The following is a 10,319-nucleotide window of genomic DNA, read 5'->3' on the forward strand; positions in this document are numbered from 1 at the left end:
AAAAAAAAAAAAAACCACTATTACAAAAAAGAAAACTGACCCACAATTCTGGTGCTCAAAGATACCTTAAAAATCAAAGATCCAACTTCCTCATTTTGTACTTCAAAAGCAAAACCCTGCAGGTCTAAAGGTTTGTAAAATGTTTTTCTTCTTAAATTTAAAATCTCATTTCCTACCACATTAACCTATACTTGGCTTATTGTTAGACAAACTAAACTGCTCCAGCATAAGTGACCGCATTCAAAAGTCTGTCCTTAGCCAGCTTTCTTTTGTGTACAATCAATGAATTTACTTCCTCCACCTCCCTCCCTAATGGAATTTTTTTTTGACATGGTGTGACTATGCTAGCCTAGAACTCACTAACCTTCACCAAATGCTGTGGTTACAGGTGTGTACCTCCATGCCAATGGGTTCTGTCCGTTTACCCCAACAGGAAGCAGAGCAACATTCAGGAGGAGCAGAAAGCCATTTTCTTTTTCTCCCTTTTTTAATTTTTTTTTGGATTTTTTGAGACAGGGTTTCTCTGTGTAGCCCTGGCTGTCCTGGAACTCACTCTGTAGACCAGGCTGGCCTCAAATTCAGAAATTCGCCTGCCTCTGCTTCCCAAGTGCTGGGATTAAAGGCGTGCACCACCACACCGGGCTAGAAAGCCATTTTCAAAGCAGGTTCACTCTATGAAAAAACATTTAAAGGTCATCCCTTGACACTCCCAGCTTTCTAAACTGTTTTGTGCATTAAATTAAGGCTTGTAAAGAATGGAAAGACACATGTTATTATTAAGAGGGGAAGGGGGACTTAATCAAACATCAGTTGCTGCTTATGTTTGTTTTCTTGGGTTTTTTTTTTTTATTATTATTGGGTTTGTTTGTTTTTTGTTTTGTTTTGTTTTGAGACAAAACAGAGTCTTGCTGTAAAGCCCTGGATGGCCTGGAATACACTAAGAATGCCTGGCTGGCCTCAAAATGACCTACCTGCCTAACTTCCTGGGACTGGGATTATCAGTGGGAGGTTTTTAAAGATATTCAGACAAAAACTATATAAACAATAATGCATCCAGAACAGAGATTCAAAATCAAAGATCTATTTTAGTGCCAAACATTTTGCTCTATGACATCAAAAGTAAAGTATTCACAAATCCAAAACACTGAATTACTTAAAAGTAATCTCATAAAATATCACATGTTTTTTAAACAGGGAAGTTCCTACTAATACCAAAACATACTGCTTTTAGAAAGATAGAGGAGTTAAAAAAAATTTGAAAAAAAAAAAAAAAACCTCTGGTTTCTGAAGCTTGGGTGTGGTTTCTTATTTGTCAGCCTGTACACCCTCCACCCACAATGAAAACCACATGCACTCTAAGTGTGTTTCAAGACTTAAAACCAGACATAAAAAGTAAATAAAATGCAGGACAGTAAAATGGTATCAGGTAAAAGTGCTAGCCACCAAGCCTGAAGACACGAGTTCAGTGCTTGGGACCCACAGGTTGTCAAAGAAAACCAACTCCCACAAGTTGCCCTCTGACCTCCACAAACATGCCATGAGAAGCCACCAAAAGCCTCTAACACCACCCCACCATGCACCACAAAATAAATAAAACCTTAAAACAAGGCGAGTGAGGGTTGTCTGTTGACATGTCTGGACATCCTACATACATAATCACTTAATGTGCATGTGCATGTAAGTGGGAAAATGCTTCACTTTGGTAAACCAGACTGATACTGAACTCATGGCACTCCTCCTGCCTCAGCTTCTCAAGAGCTGGGATTCCAAGCATGAGCCACCACACCAGGCTCTACAGACAGTAACTTTTTTTTTTTTTTTTTTTTTTTTTTTTTTTTTTTTTTTTTGGTTTTTNNAGACAGGGTTTCTCTGTGTGGCCCCCGCTGTCCTGGAACTCACTCTGTAGACCAGGCTGGCCTCAAACTCAGAAATCCGCCTACCTCTGCCTCCCAAGTGCTGGGATTAAAGGCGTGTGCCACCATGCCCGGCTAGACAGTAACATTTTTTTTTTCCGAGGCAGGTTTCTCTGTGTTGCCCTGGCTGTCCTGGTACTCACTCCGTAGACCAAGTTGGCCTCGAACTCAGGAATCCGCCTGCCTCTGCCTCCCAAGGGCTGGGATTAAAGGTGTGCACCACCACAGCCCAGCTAGACAGTAACATTTTAACAACTAAAATTATTTAAGGGTTGAAAATATAGCTTGGTGTTAGAAGAGAAAGAAGACAGGCATGCAGGCAGATAATGCCTTCCATATAACGAGTAATTAGTTGGTTCAAGTTGAGCAAGCTAATGATTTTTAGTTCTCAACACAGCTGTAGGAAGAAAGAGATCATTTATAGACTGGTATATAAAGAACTGAGCAACACACAGGGAAGTAGTTCATTTGTATGGTGCTTGTCCAGAATGCACAAGGCCCTGGGTTCTATTCCAGAACAAAAAAGGGGCTGGGGGCTGCATCTTATTCACTTTAAAAAGCTCCACAAGACCAGGGAGTGGAGTTCCAGGACAGCCATGGCTACACAGAGAAACCCAGTTTTGAAAAATCAACCAACCAACCAATCAATCAATAAATAAAAAGATCCACAGGAAACCGGCCATAATGGGACACATCTTTAATCACAGCACTCCAGAGGCAGAGGCATGCAGATCTGTGAGTTTGAGGCCAGCCTGGTCTACATAGTGAATTCCAGGATAGCCAGAGCTACATAGTGAGAACCTATCTTGAAAGAACTAAAAGGTCAATGGGATATTATGTGCACTCGCAGATGCCAAATATAACAGGCCAGCAGAATCCTTTTATTCTTCAGCCAGTACCTAATGCAATCCTAAGCACTGCGCTCTCCGACCCAGGCTCACTATGTAGACAAGGTGGCCTCCACCTCAGATCAACCCGCCTTTGCTACCCAGTGCCCCAGTGGCCGACCACACCCAGCCCTTTTGACCTTTGTTCAAGCCCTTCTCTCTACCTCCACTCATAAAAGGTTTAGCCTAATTCTAATAACCTTTAATCAAAAGATCCAATTAATATTGCTCAATAGCAATTTACGGGTTTACTGGGTCAACCAAGTGCTTCTTATGAGGCAGGGCTTTCCCTCCTGCTTTTCATAATTCAAGCTTCCTGCCCTGTCTTATAAGCCACTGGAATCCTACTTACTTCAGGCTCCTTTGGCTCTGCAAAGTTAGAGGATGGTGGACAAAAAAGTCTTAGTTTAGTTTAACAAAGCATATACACTTCATAAAACTCAGCACTAGGGACTGTGAACTCAGAATGAGCTCAAACAAGAACCAACCGTTTTATTCACTATAGAGTTATGTCTGCTGGATGACTTTACAATGGTACCTCCATCTCTACAAAAACCATTTCACCAACATTTTATTTCCTTGTCACCAAAAAAAAAAGGTCTATTCTCTTTCATTGGGCAATTCAAGATGAAGCCACAGCTACTCCTTAAGAGTCACATGAGCAGGGCGTGGTGGCACACACCTTTAATCCCAGCACTCAGGAGGCAGAGGCAGGCAGATTTTTGAGTTCGAGGCCAGCCTGGTCTACAAAGTGAGTTCCAGGACAGTCAGGGGCTACACAGGGAAACCCTGTCTCGAACCCCCCCCCCAAAAAAAAGGGTCACAAGAGGAAGGCAGAGGCAAGTGGATCTCCTAGTTAGACCAGACTGGTCTACACAGCAAGTTCCAGGACAGCCAGCACTACACAAAGAAACCCTGTCACAAAAATACATTAAGGAAAAAAAGGCTGACCAGAACGAGCAGAGGACCTAAATTCAATTCCCAGCAACCATATGAAGTCTTACAACCATCTGTACTGCTACAGTGTACTCACATACATAAAATAAATAAAGAAATCTTAAAAAAAAAAAAAAAGAAAGAAAGAAAGAAAGAAAGAAAGAAAGAAAGAAAGGAAAAAGAAAAGTCACAAGTGGGCTGGTCTGTGGGAGGCATATTCCTTTAGGAGGCAGAGACAGGAGGATATCCGTGAGTTCTAGGCCACCTTAGTCTACAAAGCAAATTCCAGGCCAGGCATAGGTACACATCCAGACCCCATCTCAAGACAAAATGCTCCATTTGTGAAGTCCACTCCTGGGAGTGGAGAACATGATGCCTGATGTTGAAGTGGGTGTGTGGGTTTGCCGGTGTGCTGTGCAGTCTGAGGACAGAGCTGGCAGGTTAGGAGGAAGCTGCTATCTGATGTTTGGGTGGGGTGGGGAGGGGAGCTGTTCTTGCAGCGATGGTGGTTTTTTTGTTTAGGGAAACCGTATGTACTGGCTACTTCACAGCCAAGGTAATCTGAAGGAAGAGGAAGCAGCAAGGCTACTTCACGCCGCTGACCTTACTATTCATCTCTCGAAAAAGAGCAAGATTCCCCTGTCTCTGGGTCCTTTGCAGGGCGCCGCTGGCAGCAGCCGTTATGCGCTTTCTGGCACACTTTTCCTCCGACTCTTCTGCCACTTTTCCCTGTCCTCCAGCTCGGTTCCTTTTCTCGAATCTTAACAGTCTGCAGACCACGGGCGGGGATCTTAAGGTGACGGGAAGCCCGGTACCCCCTGATCGCGGACTTGGGGGACAGCCTCCAAGGTCCCACACCTACCCCGGGGTGGGGGGAACTCTCGAAGTGCAGACACCCTCTGGTTCTCTCATCCCAAGGTGCAGAGTGGTACTGACCGAGGACAGAGGGGACGGGCCGGTGGCAGCAGACACACAAAGCTGGCGACTAGAGGAGGGAGCGGCTGCCCGTCCGGGTTGAGGACAGAGGCGTGGACGGAGAGGGACGGACAAGGGGGCTCTGGGGGCCACAGAGAGAACGTTGTCAGGAGCCCTGGAGTGCACAGGAGCTGTGGGACGGACGGACAGACGGACGAGGCGGCAAGCCTGAGGCAACGGCCGGGAGACACTCACCAGACCCAGGGGGGAGGGAGGCGCGGGGCCGACGGCTCGAGAAAAGGCGCAGACACGACGTGCGGGCGGCTCCAGAGCGACCGCGACACGCCGGGGACTCCGAATGAGCGCCGCTGCCGATCCGCGACGGGACCGGACAAAAGGAAGAACCCCAACTGCCGGAAAAGACGGCGGCGCGGAGGGGCCAAGGCTCCCCGGTACCCCCTCAGGCTGTGGAGAGGGGCCGCCGCGGCCGAGACTGCGCATGCGCCCCCCGCCAGCGGCGCTCGCCCGGCAGCGGGACTGCGCGTGCGCGGCCGCGCCCCGCCCACATTTTACCCCTCACCCGGCTGCGCCTAGCGGAGGAGGCCCGACGAGTGCCCAGGCGGGCGGGCTCCCTGGTGGCTTTGTTCTGGGCTGGACTAGCTGGCCTTTGTTATGTTACTTTTTCTTTTGAAATAATTATAGACTCGCCAGAAGTTACAAAACGAAAACCTGGAAGTTCCGTAAAAGCCAACACCCACCCAACTTCCCTCAATGTCTTACATAAGGCACCCGGCTCTGCACCCGGAAATTAACATTGGCTCTCTATCAACTAAACCAATGCAATCAACTACCGTGACGGGGATTTAGCGTTTGGCGTGCACTCGCCGGATGATGTCTTTAGTTCTCTGAAATTTAATCTGAGTTTTCCCCCATCCTCCTTGACTTCAGATCATTGAAGCCATAAGTCTGTTGGAACCCGTGGCCCTTCCTATTTTTCGTTATTGTAAAGGATTAACGTGCTTTTGTTTGGGATCAGGTGATCTCTCACACCTAACACCTCTCCATTGTGCACAACTTAAAGCCTCTCATTGATTCCCAGAGAACTGAGCCCAGTGCCCTCGTTTAGAAAGTTTTAAAGTCCTGAAAAACGATGAATGGCTCCCTATAAAAGAGTCCTCTGGGAGCAAGCGAAGAGAGCTCCCTCCTGTTAGTCACTTCCCAAGCCGCCCCTAGTAAGTGTTCTGATTTTCTCTTTTCTTTTTTGGGGTTGTTTGTTTGTTTGTTTCTTTTTTGTTTTTGTTTTTTTGGGTTTTTCGAGACAGGGTTTCTCTGTATAGCCTTGGCTGTCCTGGAACTCACTCTGTAGACCAGGCTGGCCTCGAATTCAGAAATCTGCCTGCCTCTGCCTCCCGAGTGCTGGGATTAAAGGTGTGCACCACCACCACCCGGCTTTGATTTTCTTTTTAATTGAATTGTAATTATTGAATTAATTATCTTGCTAATACTTTTTTACTTTTTTTTTTTTGCCTCTTAAAAAATTTTTGAGACAGTCTTATGTAGCTCAGGGTAACACAAACAACGTGTTGCTGAGGATAAACCTTGAACTCCCCCTGCCTTAGCCTCTCAAGTCCTGATGTGGGTTACATCATGTCTATCATTTGAAAATAAATTCCCGAACAGGGGTAGTGGTGCCTGCTGCTACTTCCACCTTTCCTCTTCCCCACAGGCAACTCTCATCAGCTGACTCTGAGTACTTTTTCCAACACAGAACCAGAATGGAGCTTGATGTGCAATGGCCTGGTGCTTCTCAGGCACTGGTGTGCTTTGGCCTGGTACTTTCACTGGTGTGCATACCAATAGCCCTCTAAGACTATAGGGGCTGGGTAGAGGGCTCAGCAGTTAAGAACATACAGAGAGCCGGGCAGTGGTGGCGAACACCTGTAATCCCAGCACTTGGGAGGCAGAGGCAGGCAGATTTCTGAGTTCGAGGCCAGCCTGGTCTACAGAGTGAGTTCCAGGACAGCCAGGGCTANACAGAGAAACCCTGTCTCGAAAAAAAAAAACACACACACACAGTGAGTGCTCTTACAGAAGACACATGTTCAGTTCCTAGCACCCACAGACCCACATGATGGCTCCCAACCATTTGTAACTCCAGCCACAGGAAATCTGATGTAGATGTTTTTGGGTTTTGTTTTTTTTTTTGGCTACTTTATTGGGTTCTTATATATCTACTGCCCTTCCAACTGCCCAACACTAAATAGGACAGAATGCAAGTTAGAGGGGAAAGGGGACATAGACCTCTTTAGACTGCTCCCTGTTGGTTAAAGGCATTCAGTTCCTTGGGGCAAGTCTAATCATAGTTGTCAGAATAGCTTCAATCCAGCAATAGCAGGAGAAGCGGGGTTGGGGAGGAAGAAGAGGAAGAGAAACCAGGAGCGGGGGATCCTCAGTCACTCCAGGCCCTCTCAAGGGTCTTGCATTTACACTTTCTCAAGAGCCCTTAGAAGGCCATACTAATAAAGGATCTGAATCTGATTAAAAATCACGTCCCTCCTAGAGCAGGAAACAAACATAGTCAGCGGCTGCGGACAATCTAAAGCAACCCCATATCATACGCCACACCTGGGATTAAGACAAAAACATATTCACATAACATCATTGGGTTTTCAAAGACACCAAAACTCTCCAATCCAATGTTGTCCTCTGGCCTCCTCTAGCACTGCACGTATGTAATACACAAGCACAACACACCTACACACATAAATTAAAAATTAGTGGGGTTGCGTGTGGGGGGTGCAAAACAGGGCTGGAGAGAGAGATGAGTGTTTAGGAGCATACATTGCTCTGTGCAGGTTCCCAACATCCATGCTGGAGATCTCATAAATGCCTCCAACTTCCGCAGATCCTCCACAGGCACCTACACTCACATACATTACCCTACCACACACAAGCACTCACGCGCACACACACACATAGGCACAAATTAAAGATAATTTTTATTTTCTAAAAACAGAGGTAAATTCTAGGAATTGGGTATGTAACTCAAAGGCAGAATGCTGAACAAACATAGGACAAACATGGGTTTTATTGCCAACACTAACATGGTTATCTCTTTTGATTCTAGTTCACAGGTCAGGAAGAACCCAGGTCCTGACTCTCTCACTAGCCAGGATACTGATACAAGTATCACCTTGGAGTAGCAAGAAGGGCCAGCAGCCCTAAATCTGTGCCAAGACCACAGTTAGGGAGATGCATAAGTGGGTATGATGGATGGTTGTAATCATGTAGGTATCTGCATGTATGTGTACATGTGTGTGTGGTATGTGCGACATGTGCAGGTACCCATTGAGCCTAGCAAAGAACATTACATCTGCTGGAGCAGCAGTACAGGCATCTGTGAGCAGCCAGATGAGTGCTGGGAACTGAACTCGGGTCCTTTGGCAGGACTCACTATGTAGACCAGGCTAACCCTGGAGATCTGCCTGCCTCTGCCTCTAGAGCACTTCATTCGAAGGTGTGCACCATCATGTCCCCAGCAACCCTTTCAGTTTGTAGTAAAACCTCAGCGCTGCTTTATATAAGCTAGTCCTGAAATTATTTTCAACATCAAAGCCACGAATCATGGATAAGATTAAGGAAGAAAAAAGATTAAGAGAATGTAACCAGACATGGTGACTTATGGACATAGAGACAGACAGATCTCTGAGTACTTTGAGGCCACCCTGGCCATGTCACTGGTAGTTGATGGCAGAATTGGGGGCTTCCAAATTCTTGGTCTATTCCTCCGATTTACTAGAGCAACAGGAAAGGAACCCCCTAAAGCAATGGGCAGAACAGATCCTGTAACACTTACAGGGGGCAGAGCCACAGTTACTGTCTGGGACTCCCTTCTCGGAGGTTCAGTAGGAGTGTTTACTATGGGTGCAATGAGGGTGGTTCTCTGTATTGATTTTCAGATTAGCTCATAATCATTTTTTTTCTGTTGTACAAGCCCCTTCCCACAATGCATCTGACTTGGATGCTATGCATCCTTTGCTGTGTATAGGCATTGGATGATAAGTAGGGGGTTCTCCCTGTAAGTTCACTTGATGAGACAATTTTGCCTTACTAGGCACAAATCCAAAACCAGTCTGGACTGGATTACACACACACACATATACACACACACACACACACCCTGTTCCAGAATGCACTGGGGATACATTTGAATAGAAACTGAATTTCACAGTCCTTAAGGAGAGGGAAACCTTATCCCATTGTTCAGAGAGGGGTGTGCTATTGCCTAATGCAGGTGGGGGTCTGAGGAAAGTTGGAAGGAGGGTGTGTGTGTGTGTGTGTGTGTGTGTGTAGTATGCATAGGCGAAGCTCTCAGGCTTCGGAGTCTGTTGTTCAAAGAGTGGTGTGCATAGCACAAACCACAAATAGCATGCCAAGCTACTAAACTATTCCCTGTGCTTCTCTGCTGAAGCCTACGTAGTGAGTTCCAGGCCAGCCAGGGTCACGCCTCAAAATGAGGAGAGGGATGGAGGGATGGCTCAGCAGTTAAGATGGCTTCTCTTCCAGAGTGTTTGTTTGTTTGTTTTTGGTTTTTTGAGACAGGGTTTCTCTGTGTAGCCTTGGCTGTCCTGGAAGTCACTTTGTAGACCAGGCTGGCCTCGAACTCAGAAATCCACCTGAAGTGCTGGGACTAAAGGCATGCGCCACCACGCCTGGCTCCAGAGGTTTTGGGTTCAGTTCTCAGCACCTACATGGAGGCTCACAACCGTCTGTACTTTTAATTCCAGGAGCTTCTGGTGTCTGACTTTAAAGGGCAATTCACGTTTGTGGTGTATACACATGTGCTCACGCACACACACACACACACACAGATATAATAGAGATATAGATATTATGTGTATGGGTGTTTTGCTTGCATGTAATATATGTCTGCACACATGTATATATACATATATGTGTGTGTTCACATGTATATATAAACATATACATGTGTCTATACACACACATATATATGTTTATATATATATATATATATATATATATATATATATGTTTTTCAGAAACTCCTCAAATGTTGGCAAGTGACACAGAGCTATGCCTCTGTCCCCTCCTCACTGCTAACAAAACCAGAAACTTTTTTGTCTTTCTTAATCTCTTTGAGGTTTTTCAAGTTTCATGTTATGTCTTTGTTTCAGACTTCCAGCTCTGTAGAGTCCTGGTGCAGAGAGGGCTTTCTTGGGTCCCACATCTCTGCCTATTAAGAGGTTCTATTTTCTTTAAGCTGCCCTATTAAGGATGGGGAGAAAAGGACTGGAAAAAATGCAGTTTTTAAAGTCATGTTTTCCATGTGACCACGTTTGTATGTTATATCATGGAGTCATCATTCTCTGGGGAAAGGGGGTGGGGATGGGGGTGGAGGTGAAAAGGTCAAGAGGCGACAAAGGCTGTGAAATGTGGCAGATCCAAGGTCTACCACCACCCAAGTGACATCTCCTTTCCCATTCTGCCCTTTGTAAATGAAGACACCAGGGCAGGATAGGGAGGGCACACCACACAAGTGTACCCTTTAAACCCAGCACTTGGGAGGCAGAGGCAGGCGGATTTCTGAGTTCAAGGCCAGCCTGGTCTACAAAGTGAGTTCCAGGACAGCCAGGGCTACACAGAGAAA

At 46.0% G+C, this 10,319-nt stretch overlaps 1 protein-coding gene across 4 annotated transcripts in view; it reads right to left on the bottom strand.

The window, feature by feature from the left end:
• The window catches only part of Stk38 (serine/threonine kinase 38), a 61,077-nt gene that overhangs the window by 30,997 nt on the left and 19,761 nt on the right, over positions 1–10,319 (bottom strand). For 2 of the 4 annotated variants that reach the window (XM_021149301.2, XM_021149304.2), the window contains exon 1: positions 4,907–5,190. The exons of 1 other annotated variant lie outside the window; for it this stretch is intronic. The gene's annotated coding sequence lies outside the window, so the exon portion shown is untranslated. One more of the 4 variants, XM_029471269.1, reaches the window with a different exon arrangement.

This window comes from Mus caroli, chromosome 17 (genome assembly GCF_900094665.2).
Source record: "Mus caroli chromosome 17, CAROLI_EIJ_v1.1, whole genome shotgun sequence".
Taxonomy (NCBI): Eukaryota; Metazoa; Chordata; class Mammalia; order Rodentia; family Muridae; genus Mus; species Mus caroli.